The sequence below is a fragment of the Bison bison genome, unplaced genomic scaffold, assembly GCF_000754665.1.
Source record: "Bison bison bison isolate TAMUID 2011002044 unplaced genomic scaffold, Bison_UMD1.0 scf7180017864141, whole genome shotgun sequence".
NCBI lineage: Eukaryota > Metazoa > Chordata > Mammalia > Artiodactyla > Bovidae > Bison > Bison bison.
The window spans coordinates 2503310-2516778 of record NW_011494713.1 but is presented as its reverse complement, the minus strand read 5'-3'; the positions used below and the strand labels follow the sequence as shown (position 1 = coordinate 2516778).

General features: G+C 40.2%; 1 pseudogene; it reads right to left on the bottom strand.

Moving 5' to 3' along the window:
• Window positions 1-5247: 5247 nt before the first annotated feature.
• LOC104988742 lies at window positions 5248-9723 on the bottom strand (annotated as a pseudogene).
• Between the last annotated feature and the right edge of the window lie 3746 nt (window positions 9724-13469).

The following is a 13469-nucleotide window of genomic DNA, read 5'->3' as shown; positions in this document are numbered from 1 at the left end:
CCTGTTTGGAACCAGTCTGTTGTTCCATGTCCAGTTCTAACTGTTGCTTCCTGACCTGCATACAGATTTCTCAAGAGGCAGGTCAGGTGGTCTGGTATTCCCATCTCTTTCAGAATTTTCCACAGTTTATTGTGGTTCATACAGTCAAAGACTTTGGCATAGTCAATAAAGCAGAAATAGATGTTTTTCTGGAACTCTTGCTTTTTCCATGATCCAGCGGATGTTGGCAATTTGATCTCTGGTTCCTCTTCCTTTTCTAAAACCAGCTTGAACATCAGGAAGTTCACAGTTCACATATTGCTGAAGCCTGGCTTGGAGAATTTTGAGGACCACTTTGCTAGCATGTGAGATGAGTGCAATTGTGCGGTAGTTTGAGCATTCTTTGGCATTGCTTTTCTTTGGGATTGGAATGAAAACTGACCTTTTCCAGTCCTGTGGCCACTGCTGAGTTTTCCAAATTTGCTGGCATATTGAGTGCAGCACTTTCACGACGTCATCTTTCAGGATTTGAAATAGCTCAACTGGAATTCCATCACCTCCACTAGCTTTGTTCGTAGAGATGCTTTCTAAGGCCCACTTGACTTCACATTCCAGGATGTCTGGCTCTAGGTCAGTGATCACATCATCGTAATTATCTGGGTCATGAAGATCTTTTTGTACAGTTCTTCTTTATAGTTAAAGACATTTTGAGTTGGGTTTTCTATTATTTTCTACGAAAGCATCCTAGCTTACACAGGTAGCAGATCCTATCTGATATCTTATGATTTAGTGGGAAAAGTAGACAATCAAATGTCTGGGTAGAGTTATACATGAGCAACAGAAACCAGACTCCAGTGACTAAATGAAAAAGAGATTGTTATTATCATACAGTAAGAACCACAGAAGTAGACACTCCAAGGCTGGTGCAGCTATTTGAGAATGTCAGCAAGGAACTAGGCTCCTCTTTTTCTATCATTAGTATGTGGCTTTATAGTTGTAAGATGGCTCTAAAGGGCCAAGGAAACATACCAAGTGAGTATGTTTCTTTTGAAAACCTTTACCAGAAACTCTATCCCTTAGGCATAGGCTTTTGAAGAGAAGATCAGAGAGGGAGGCATGATCAATGATGTTGTGTCCCTATCAATTTTCCCCCTCCTGACCAGTAATCAAGTTTGATTATTCCAATTATCAGTGAACCGTCAGTCTGAATAGCTGAATTAAATTTCAGGCATTGGCAACAATCATTGCTACATCTTCTATTTTCTATCATGATTGATTATGACAGATACTTAAAGAAAATGAGTTAAAATGCATTCTTGAGCATAAGTTGCAAAAGTTGGCTGGAGCAATGGATGGACAATAGACTAGATGGGAGTAGTGGACAATGGCTAGATAGGAGTAGTTTCTGATATATGCAGAAGGAGGAAAACAAAGAAGTAAAATGGATTTTGTGAAGGTAGGATATCTGTTGTTTTCATTTCTCATGACTCTCCCAAAGTGATCAATAGACTAAAGCCCCAAGAAGACAACAGAAAAGAGATATAGTTCACTACTGTGTAATTTTCCAGTTCAGTTTTTCCTTGATTTATCCATATATCGCATTTAAAATTGACTGCATGCATGAGTGCTAAGTTGCTTCAGTCGTGTCCAATTCTTTGACACTATACACTATAGCCTGCCAGGTTCCCCTGTCTACAGGATTCTCCAGGTAAGAACACTGAAATGGCTTGCCATTCTCTCCTCCAGGGGATCTTCCTGACCCAGGAATAGAACCCCCATCTCTTACATCTCCTGCATTGGCAGGTGGGTTTTTTATTTTTTATTTTTTTACCACTGGCGCCATCTGGGAAGCCCCTTAAAATTGACTACTTTCTTAAAATTCACTCTCAACTTCTAGGGCATTGTGAAAGTGTAAGTGAAAGTCTCTCAGTCATGTCTGACTCTTTGTGACCCCCATGGACTGATGGAATTCTCCAGGCCAGTATACTGGAGAGGGTAGCCGTTCCCTTCTCCAGGGGTCTTCCCAACCAGGGATCAGACCTAGGTCTCCTGCATTACAGGGAATTATCCTAGTTTTCTTAGAAAAGAAAAGAAAAGAAAAGAAAAGACTCTTCTCTTCCTACTCTATTCTTATTGTATGTAAAATATCCCACCTCCAGGCTTGGATTAGGGACAGAATGGACTCCTTCTGATGAAAACTCTTGAGGATAACTATCATTTCCATTATAGAGCATTAACATTCTTACTATTGTTCAAAACCAATTAGAATTTTTTTGAACCATAGTTTACTTTTAGCTAGTGAAATATTAATATTTCCTACTTTGGAGGAAGAAGTATTATAAACAAAACAAAACAACTCAGTTCAGAGCTTCCAGATTGGTGAGATTCAGGGAAAGTAACAGGATGGGAAAGCACAAGCCTTCTACATCCCTTCCTACATACTTTGCCCTATCCATCTCTTGTGTCTGGCTGTTCCCGTGTTGTATCCTTTTACAGTAAACTGATAGTCTATAATTACTTTCCTTGCTGTGTACAGATTACACAACAAAGTTCTGGAATAAGCTAGACAGTCCTTGAGAAGTTTGCTGAGTTCCAGTGATGTTCCTTTAGCAGATTCCAAGCAAGACTTAAATGTCATTGAAGAAGTGATTTGAATGATATTAGAGATCATCAGTTCCTGCCTGTCTGCCAAATTCTCTTCACCACCATCCAGACTTGGTGTATGCACTGCTTTGCACATGCGGTCTCTTTGAACAATATTGAACTCACCACACTTCATTTCAGGATATAACACAAAATATTGGTCTGGTAATCACCGTTAGCTCAAGGTTGCTACAAGCTGGAGCTGAGCTGTCAGTGGAATGGAGTCTGGAAATCATCAAGAAAGGGGTTGTTGCACTGCTCAAAGACAAGCTAAAGAAGTTTCCAGAACTGATATTCAAATATGTGGAAGTAGGGGGGAGAAATTGAATGAAGGCAGCCAGAAGTTATGAACTTCCAGTTATAAGTACTATTTTAATGTACAACATGCCAAATATAATTAACATTGCTGGATGTTATATATGAAAGTTGTTAACAGAGTAAATCCTAAGAGTTCTCATTGTAAGAAAAACACATTTCCTTTCTTTAATTTTGCACCTATATGAAGTAATGGATGTTCAACTGAACTTATGATCATCACTTCACAATAAAATTAATGTATGTAAATCAAATCATTATGCTGTACACCTTAAACTTATACAGTGCTGCATGTCAATTATATCTCAATAAAACTGGAAGAAACTAAACAACCAAAAAAAAGACACCGAAATATTCGGGAGAGACTCTGAGGAACAGAAGTAGACAGATTGGTGTATTTTTTAGTGAAGTATTGCAGTAAGCCAGGCTTTCTTCCTGCAGATCCTCGCCGACGCCGTCCCCGCTTCAAATTCCCTGGATCCACCGGGGCTGGACCCCGGCAAAGGATCACACAATTGTGTTTGCAATGCATACTTTGATTTGGAGAATCGGTGCCAGTTGGCAGTAGATCACTTAGATAGTAGTGGGGGAGAAAACGGTGTGGGCAGAGAGGAGATTCACAACGCTAACATATGTGAAAAATCTGCTTTTAAAAAGTGCAAAAATAAATAGATACGAAAGAAAACTATGGTGACAGAACCTGAGGCAGGGATTAAGTGCTAATGTTTTATCTATGAGGTGTAGTCTGAGGGCACTGACAGCGAAGGAGAGGGAAAGAGGAAGTTTGGTTGGCAAGTGATGTGTGCTGGCTACTGGTTTGTGGGGAGCCTGGAACAGACGCAACTTTGAAACAGTCTACACCACACTGGACAAACTACTCGAAGATACTGTCTCTCAGAGAGGTTTGTGGAGGGAGAAAGGGAGGAAATTCTCCTCTTTCTCTCTTTTTTTGATGTTTTATGATTTTAATGTTCTTTACCTTTCAACATAAACTTCTGATTGTGTCGATTGTGTCTAAACAATAGGGGAAAAGACTCTTCAGGAAAGATCTTCCAAAATTCACCGTATCCCTCTCTTCAAATACTATAAAGAGAACGTTCAAGTGAACAAAGGATACGAGAGTTTAACAGAGAGTTTTAGTTCAATGGCTTAACTAAAAAAGAGCCAACCAACCAACCTTCTTTTCTACTCTTTCAAAGGAAAACAAAAGTGAACCTGAGAACTTCTAAATCTTTTTTTGGGGGGCGTTTTGGTATCCAAATATTTCTTTAAAAGGAAGGGAAGGTGGAAGGGGAGAGGGCCACCACTGTTGCTAAGATTACTATAACCCAAGAAGTCAAGGATTCTATCAAATTCTAAAAATCTCTAAATGTATTACCGAGAACCACATTATTGGAAATATAAATGCATAGGGATATAAACTATTTGGTAGTAAAAAGACTTTGCTATATAAACATGTAGGATGTCACTTTAATCTCTTGATGAGAATTACAGTACAGAGAACAATCTCCAGTTTGCCCTTTAGTCTGGAATTCCTGAACACTTAGCATGCCGTTGGTGTTGCCCTGAACTAACAGCTTTGGAACCCAGAAGACCCCACTGCTGTCATTTTGTAAAGGATCACGAATCACGCTCCTAGAAGACACCATTCACCCCACCCCCACGCTTTGTGTTTGTGTGCCTCTAGATACAAATAACTGTAATTTGCATAATTAAGTCCACAATCAAGTCTGAATACTGAGATCTAGCTAGAAAAAGTAGCAGCAAAGGCAACCTAAGCTAGTTTGTTAGAAAAGCAAGAGGAAGATTTCTCAAACACTTCAGTTCAAGTGGGGAATCCCTGGTGACTCAGTGATAAAGAATCTGCCCGCAATGCAGGAGATGTGGGTTTGATCCCTGGGTCGGCAAGATCCCCTGGAGGAGGAAATGGCAACCCAACCCACTCCAGTATTCTTGGCCTGGGAAATCCCTCAGATAGAGGAGCCTGGTGCGCTATGGTCCATGAGGTTGCAAAGAGCTGGACACGATTGAAGCAACTGATGACATGCATGCAAGTCCCACCAGCTGTGGATGTTTTGCTGTTGTTCCTTGAAAAAGAAGAATCTCTATCTTCCTGACCCAGAGACAGAACGTTTCTCTTCTCCATTGTCAAGCGGATTCTTTACTACTGAGCCACATGGGAAGCCATAATAAACATGTCCATTCAAGAAAAATGCCATGTTTGTTAAGGTTTTTTGGAGCAATTCCCAAGTTACTTTAAACTTTGTACGTTATTCAAGGACAGAGTGCATATTGGTTGGGATGTGTTCGTCACTGATACATCTCCAAAGAATATTTCATGGAGGCTACCAACTTCTGAACATCTTCTATCCTGCCATCATTATTCAAAGAAGCCATGATACCTCCCACAGACCCATGCCCTTTCAAGGAAATTATAGTGAATTCAAGAGCTTTATCAAGAAATCTTTTATTCTAAAGCGGCATCTCCATTGGCATTGCCAATGCAGAGTGAAATATTCATCTTGCTTCTATTCTGGGTTTCACTAGATATACATAGAATCCTTCAGAATTATCAATAATATGATAAATCATTTGAGATTTGATGGAACTAAGCTTCATGGCTGCTTCACCACTATTATTCTTTTTTTTTTGAGGGGGTGACTTACTTGACCAGAGATCAAACCTGCACCCCTGTAGTGGAAACATCGGAGAAGGCAATGGCACCCCACTCCAGTACTCTTGCCTGGAAAATCCCATGGATGGAGGAACCTGGTGGGCTGCAGTCCATGGGGTCGCTAAGAGTTGGACACGACTGAGCGACTTCACTTTCACTTTTCACTTTCATGGATTGGAGAAGGAAATGGCAACCCACTCCAGTGTTCTTGCCTGGAGAATCCCAGGGACGGGGGAGCCTGGTGGGCTGCCGTCTATGGGGTCACACAGAGTCAGACACGACTGAAGTGACTTAGCAGCAGTAGCAGCAGCAGTGGAAACATGGTGTCTTAACCACTGGGTCACCAGGGAAGTCCTTTGCCACTGTTATTCTTGATCTACTCCAAGACCAAGCTGATGCTGTAGAAACAAGGAAGGGAGTTGTGTTGAATAAAGTGTTGTTTCCGGCCTGCACTTTGTATTCCACAAGGGAAGGGCACTCTCTGAGGGCAAACCCTAGCAGGATATCTTGAAATATCACCATCGTGACCCCTACAGAGCCAGCATTCTTCTGGGCACCATCAAAAATCACACCAAACTTTTAAACATCAAACTGGTTTATATGGGAAATTTGAGGACATGTCAAAAAGCAGCCACTGCTCCTTTGACATCAGGAACAAAGCAAAATTCTGCTCTGGGCCTGGTCTCATTTGTGCAGTAATACATGCAGTGGTGACCTGATTGAGGTTCCAGGGTCTTGGATTCAGAATTTTCCTGTAACTTCTAAGTTTAGAATGGATAACATTCACAGTTCCCAAACTTCAAGGCTTCTGGGGCCTTAGGTGACCAAGCTTTTGCCATCGAATGGCTGGCACACCTCCCTACTTTCAGGTCAACCAAGCTTAAGGGGATAGCATGGAACTGGCTCATCCAACCCTCCTCTTTGCACAAAAATCATTGTCTGGAATGGCTAACAATTTCTGCACAAGATTCTATATGTTATTAATCTTAGCTAAAGCTGATAGGCTGTAGCTCATTTCAAGAACATGAATGCCAGCTCTTTGTGGCCTAATAATTCTTTCTATATCTCTAACAACACAGAGCTCAGTAGCTTGTTGCCCTGAGCTGAAATTGACCAGCTACCTCCAGGTGTCTTCAGATAGTGGCATAGGTAGAGTTGGCCAGAGAGGATTTATCAGTGGGCAGTCAGTATCTCTCTTCTATTTCCTTTTGGCCAGAGGTTTCCCTGCTGGGCATGTTAAGAGTTGGACTATAAAGAAAGCTGAGCACCGAAAAATTGATGCTTTTGAACTTTGGTGTTGGAGAAGACTCTTGAGAGTCCCTTGGACTGCAAGGAGATCCAACCAGTCAATCTTAAAGGAAATCAGTCCTGAACATTCATTGGAAGGACTGATGCTGAAGCTGAAAACTCCAATACTTTGGCCACCTGATGCGAAGATCCAACTCATTTGAAAAGACCCTGATGCTGGGAAAGATTGAAGGCAGGAGAAGGGGACAACAGAGGATGAGATGCTTAGATGGCATCCCCGACGTGATGGACATGAGTTTGTGTAGGCTTCGGGAGTTGATGATGGACAAGGAAGCCTGGCATGCTGCAGTTCATGGGGCTGCAAAGAGTCCATGACTGAGCAACTGAACTGAACTGCACTGAACTTCCCTGCTGGGAGTTAACTCCACTAGCATTTCAGATTGCATCATCCAGCGCTTCGGTGACCGTTAGGGAAGGCAGATCCACTGCCTGTGAGGTGTGGTATTTTATCAAAGTCTGAAAGTGAAAGAGAAAGCCAGAAACTTAGGGCACATTGATAGTTGCTCTGTATGTTCAGTGGCAGCCTTGAGATAAGGCCTGGCACTCTCCTAGAAAATGACTGATTTATGCCCAAAATGGCATCGCTGTGAAGGCCCAAGTGACACTGGTTGCAGTAGTGGCAGCTGAGGTGGAGCAGGAAGCTGTCACCCATACTTTGTGGCTCTCCTCCCTTGAAATTAGCAATGCTGCCTGTACAAGAAAAGCCCCTTAATGCAACAACATGGATGGACTTGGAGAAATTACGCTTAGTGGAATAAGCCAGACAGAGAAAGACAAATACTGTGTGATATCACTAACACATGGAATCTAAAAAATACAACAAACTAGCGAATATAATAAAACAGAAGTAGACTTATACAGCGCAAATCAGTGGTTAGGAGTGGGAAGAGGGAAACAGGGCAAGACTGGGGTAGTGGATTAAGAGGTACAAACTACTATGTGTAAAATAAATAGGCTACTGGGATATATACTATACACACAGAGAATATAGCAAATATTTTATAATAACTATATAGTATAACTAAAAATTGTAACTCACTATATTGTACACCTGCAACTTATATAATATTGTACCTCAACTATGTCTCAATAAAAAATTTAAAAGACTCTTCATTTGATGGGCTGCATATAATAGCAAGTGATCAGCTAATTAATTTAAGGAAAATTAATTTTTTAAAAAGTCACAAATGGGACTTCCCTGGTGGTCAAGTGGCTAAGACTCTGCACTCCCAAGGCAGGGGGCCTGGGTTCAATACCTGGTCAGGGAACTAAATTCCCCAACTAAGAGTTCACATGACTCAACTAAAGATCCTATGTGCAGCAACTAAGATCTGGTGCAGCCGAATAAACAAATAAATATAAAAAAAATAAAATGAGAAAGTTGTGAAAAATCTCTTGGGATGGAAGGGAAGGCTGGGGAATGAGATATGTAAACAGAAATCAGGCAGTTCTAGAATACTGAGAGCAGGAACCACCCAAGGTTTTACTGATGCTGCTGAAAAAATATGATAATTTTACCTTGTTTCCATTATTTTGTTCAAGGTACAAATTCCCAGGACAAAGTGCACTGTTGGGCAAGCCTGGGTCAAATGCCTACACTTTTGGGTGATAAGGCATCTCAAATGACCAAGATTTCTATCTCATGAAGTCTATACAACTGGGAGAGAAAAAGTCTAAAAAGAAACCTGGGTTCTATTAGAAAAGAAAAACTGATGCTGTATTATTTAATAAAAGTCACCCTTATGGCTGTTCAGCATCAAAAACAATTTTATTCCCATATATATATATACCTTCAACAATACTCCTGCCTAATAGAATGCAGCTATTCCTCATTAAGTAAAAAAAATTCTCACTCCTTCTTCAGGAGATAATTCAATGTCTCATGACTTACTGCATCAAAATCTATGTCAAGGATGTCTAAGTGAAATAAATTTTTGCTCTAGCTCCAGCTCAGCTGTCTTAGATCAAACCCCTAGAAGCAGAGCCCAACCCAGGGATTCTTGCACCAGGGATGTGCTGGGGAATTGCTCTCAGATAAACGGAGTGAGGGCAGCAGGATAAGGCAGGGAATCAGTCAAGCCATGATGTGGTCTCAGTCTGATTCCAGAGTTCTGAAGTCCAAACTGTACACAGATTTGGTGCCAGTTTGAAACACAGGTATGAATAAATGATCTCAATTAAAAAGGTCACATGATCTTACCGAATAAAGGCTCTAACCCAACTGGGGCCACCTCCACCTGGAACATATGTAGGTAAGGTAGTTTAGCTTGATCTCTTCTGCTTTTAAGAGATTTCTAGAGGTCTCAAATTCCCTCATACCCTCTTCCTTGGTAATTTTGAACTCCCATTGACTTTAGAAGAAACACATAAACTTGCCAAGCAAAAGTAGGTTGATCTCTTCCAGTTTAAAATGATCTAATTCAAGGTAGATAATTATTCAGTTCAAGATCTGACCTTTAAGGCTGTTTGCACTAAAAGCTCTTGATCTCCACCTTTCTAAGACTTTTTGAGGTCTGACTGCAGAAGGTTTAGGTTTTCTGATAATGAAAGTGAAGGGCCTTGTCTCATGTCTTAATTTTGGCATCTCTTCTCCCTATGGTTACCACTGAATAACCAAACCTAGCGTAACTGGTGGTCTGGTTTCTCTAGCACTCAGCTCAGTGGTTTTCCTTGACCAACTTGATCTCATTTGGCTTTCACTGGTATTGACAATCCTTTGAGATTCTGCTCTGTCTCCAACCAGTCCCCAGCTGAGCTGTCTACCATATTGCTCCCACTATGCAGTAACTGTCCCCTTTCATCATGGTGGCCCTATGGAAAGCCCCGTAGCACTTAACTGGTGTTCCTCTTATGCCACATAGGAAGCAAAGGGAATTCTGAGATAACAAGAGAAATCTCAGGTTCTCTCTGCCAAACGTGATATGCCTTCATTCTGCTGTGCTTTACTAGTTTATGTGGTCATAGGAACACTTAGCAGGGTTCCAGACAGAAATCAGTCTTGTTTGGCTTCTTACTTAACCTATCTGAAATTTCTGCTCTCACTTGCCCTGCCCCATGCTGAACCCTAGGAAGGTCTTGGAGGGACCTAGCTGGCACTTTCTACTGTTTCTGCCAAATCTGCCTCATTACTATCAAAATCAGTTATCCTCCTTTGGTCTGAGAAGCGGGTATTATATGCTTTCCTTCCCTACTATATATACCCTTTCTTCTTTCTAGGTAAACAAGGTGGCCCTTCCTTTCCAATGAAGCCTGTCTTTAATGGTAGCAAGACTTCAGGGTAAAAAGGAGCAAAGGGGAAAATGGGGAATTTCCTGGTAGCCCAGTAGTTAGGACTCTGAGCTTCCACTGCATAAGCACACAGGTTTAGTCCCTTGTCAGGAACTAAGAGCCCGCCTGAATGCCTGCAAAAAACAAGGCAGGGGGGAGGTGGATGGGGAAAATTTTGAAAAGCGTGAGGTTTTGGTGACCAAACTTTTATTCCTAATTACAGGTTCCTGGGTTATAGGCCTGAGTTTGGGGAAGCAGGGAGAAATAGTGGGGAGAGCTATAGAGAGGGAGGTTAGGAAATTCTTACTGGTTTTGGACAAAGTGAGGTTGAGAATAGAAAGCTTTGAGGTCATAGGGTAGCTAGTGTATCTTTTTACCCCAACACTGTTGCTAGTGCATGTTGTTCAGTTAGCAAACAGGGAAGCCCAACCCCACAAAATGTTTGCATTTTACATTTTCCAATGTGTACTTGCACATCCTACCACCTTGATTCAGATTAGCTCCCCATTCTAAATATAGACAAACGTATACATGCCTGGGCTTTAATTTTTCAGGTATCCATTTCTCACAAGTCAAATAACTGAAATACCAAGGTCTGGCTTGGGTAAATGATGTTAACCTGTGTATACAATGCCCCATTTTTTAATCTAAGAGGATTCGAGGGCATAATTTTATTCAACACACTGTAATTCCTAGTTTGACATTTTAAGTAACATGCTTGTTAATGTATATACATTCATGTGCATGAACAGATGTTGGTTTCTGCCTCTTAAACACATACTATACAATGAACCTTCTTGCTCCATGTTTACTGGTGTAATTATTGGTCTCTCCAAAATAGCTTTGCTAACCACTGCCTCTTCAGGAGCTACAATGTACACCTCAGGAATTAAATACTTGATATATTAGTAAAATGATAGAAATTTATGGTTCACTTGAACTTGTTATGCAGATTTCTGGCACCTCTCTATAGAACAGGTGGTTCAGTAGAGCTCTATTGTGACCCAAAATTCTCATGTTTAACAAGCACTGTTGATTTTGATGGTGGTCCTAGAATAGTTTGACATTGCAGTATTGCTTCCTAAGGGTTCATTGCCTCCGTAACAAGTTAGGCTGGAACTTTCTTGGCAGTCCAGTGGTTAACACCACTCTGGGCTTTCACTGCAGGGGGTGTGGAGTTCAGATACCTTGTTGGGAACTACGATCCTGCAGTGTGTGGCAGAGCGCCCCCCCTCCCCCAAAAAAGTCATCAGTTTCACTTCAAATTTGCTAACAATGGGCAAACTTTGATAAATAAAATACAGCATTTAAGGCTACTTTAATTTACACTCAACACATCAAGACTGAATTTCCTTTTATGTGGAACAGCAATTCCCTTCAGAGTACCAACAATATAAGGTGTTTTACATTTTAAGACAATCATTGATAGGGTTAAGAGAAAAACTTGATTTTCCTAAAAGATTCTGTGTATTCCAGTGGTTAGACAAGAGTAACTGCTGGTTCATTCAAAAATATTTAAAGTACTGTGCAAAGATAGACTCTGCAAACTATTAACATTTGAATAGCAGGTAAAATTTTTAAATTCCTTTTCTCACTTCTGAAAAAATTTTGGTGCAATCTGGTTTACAACATTGTTGTTAGCATATTGATAATTTACAAAATTAAGCCAAAACCACTTTTGAAACTACTTCAGTTTTAAAAGTTCAATCAGCCTATACAACTGGTTTAATGTTCCATTTCATTCAGTGCCTTTCAAGCTTGAAAATTTTCTCAGAACTACCAGCTTATGTTCAAACACTATTTAGTGGTTAAGAATGGAAATGACAAAGGTCTCTCCCCCTGAAGTTGTATCCCAGATTTACCCTCAAGATATCTTTCAACCTATTTTTTAGTAGGTTGTGTTCAAAGTCTGATTTTTCAAAGGCAAAAACAGGAACACTTTCACCGGTCTATTTATATAATTAATTTCTGAATGACAAGTGAAAACTTTGAAAGCCTGTATTCTCTCCAGGGATACTTTCCTCCAATAGAATTACAATTTGACTAAAATATCATTACTGATAATCTTTCTCCAGAGGAAAGTCTCATTTCAACACGAATACGTTACACTACCCTCAGCAACCCAAGCTTACTCATGCTTAAAATACAGAAGCGGAAAGCTAACCAACACCCAGGTGGCAATTCAGACTAGTATCATCTTTGAGGAAACCTCGTCACAGGTAGCATTATGTTGTGATACCACTGTCACTTATCAAAAGAACACTCACTGCACCACACCCCCACCCCCGCCTCCTTGAACTAAGAGGGCTATCACTAAAACATTAAACACCTTCACATGTACTGCTCACACATTTCAGAAAATTCTGCTCACTTCAGCCTATCATATATGTTTTCTTGAAACTTAGAATTGCATCCATGAATTATTTTCCACGTTCTCAGGCTTTCTAGACAAATTCAAAGTTAACCGGTAGCACGTGACTTATGAGCCAAGAGGGGGAAAAAATTCTCCCAACAAACCAGAGCTATTTTAAAGATAGAAACCTAAGAATCTGCAAGCATATCACAGGTAATATGAGAACAGGAAGACCTGTAAAATTGTATGACTCAGCTCTATGTTCAACTCCTCTTTGGAAGTTTTCAATTTACCACCCCCATGAAATCTGATTTATAAATGCTAGAAAAACACTTCACACAAAAAATACATAATTTAAGATTATTGTATTTCCTTAGAAGAGGAACGTTTTAACAAATTTTACAGGTGTCAATCAACCCTTGTTCAAAATTGGGCACACATCAAATCTAGCATTATGGGAGTTTTATTTGGAAGTGAACTTTAACTATTAATACAAATGCCAAGAGATACTACACAAAACATCCACAGGAATTTTTTTCATCTTTTTTTTTGAATTGTTCACAAACATTTCCTACATAATCCAACATACAACAGAGAAATGGTACATCTTTTTCTTTCAATTTGCATACAATGGAAAAACAAGAATATATATATATTTTACAAAGTTTAACTAATAGACACTACCAAGCTGACAGTTTAAGTCTGTATGTGAGAAATTATCTAATAAAAAATAATCAGAATTTATTTAGCATCAGTCACTTCCATAACCAAGTATTATTCTGATTGATAAAACTTGTCATTAAGCTTCTGGTATAAACTTATACCACTATTCCATCGGTTGTGTTGCTCCCCACCTTGGTTCTTCAGAATTACGAACAGAAAATCGTTGCAAAGTAGGGGCAAGCATTTGCAAAAACAAACAAAAATCCC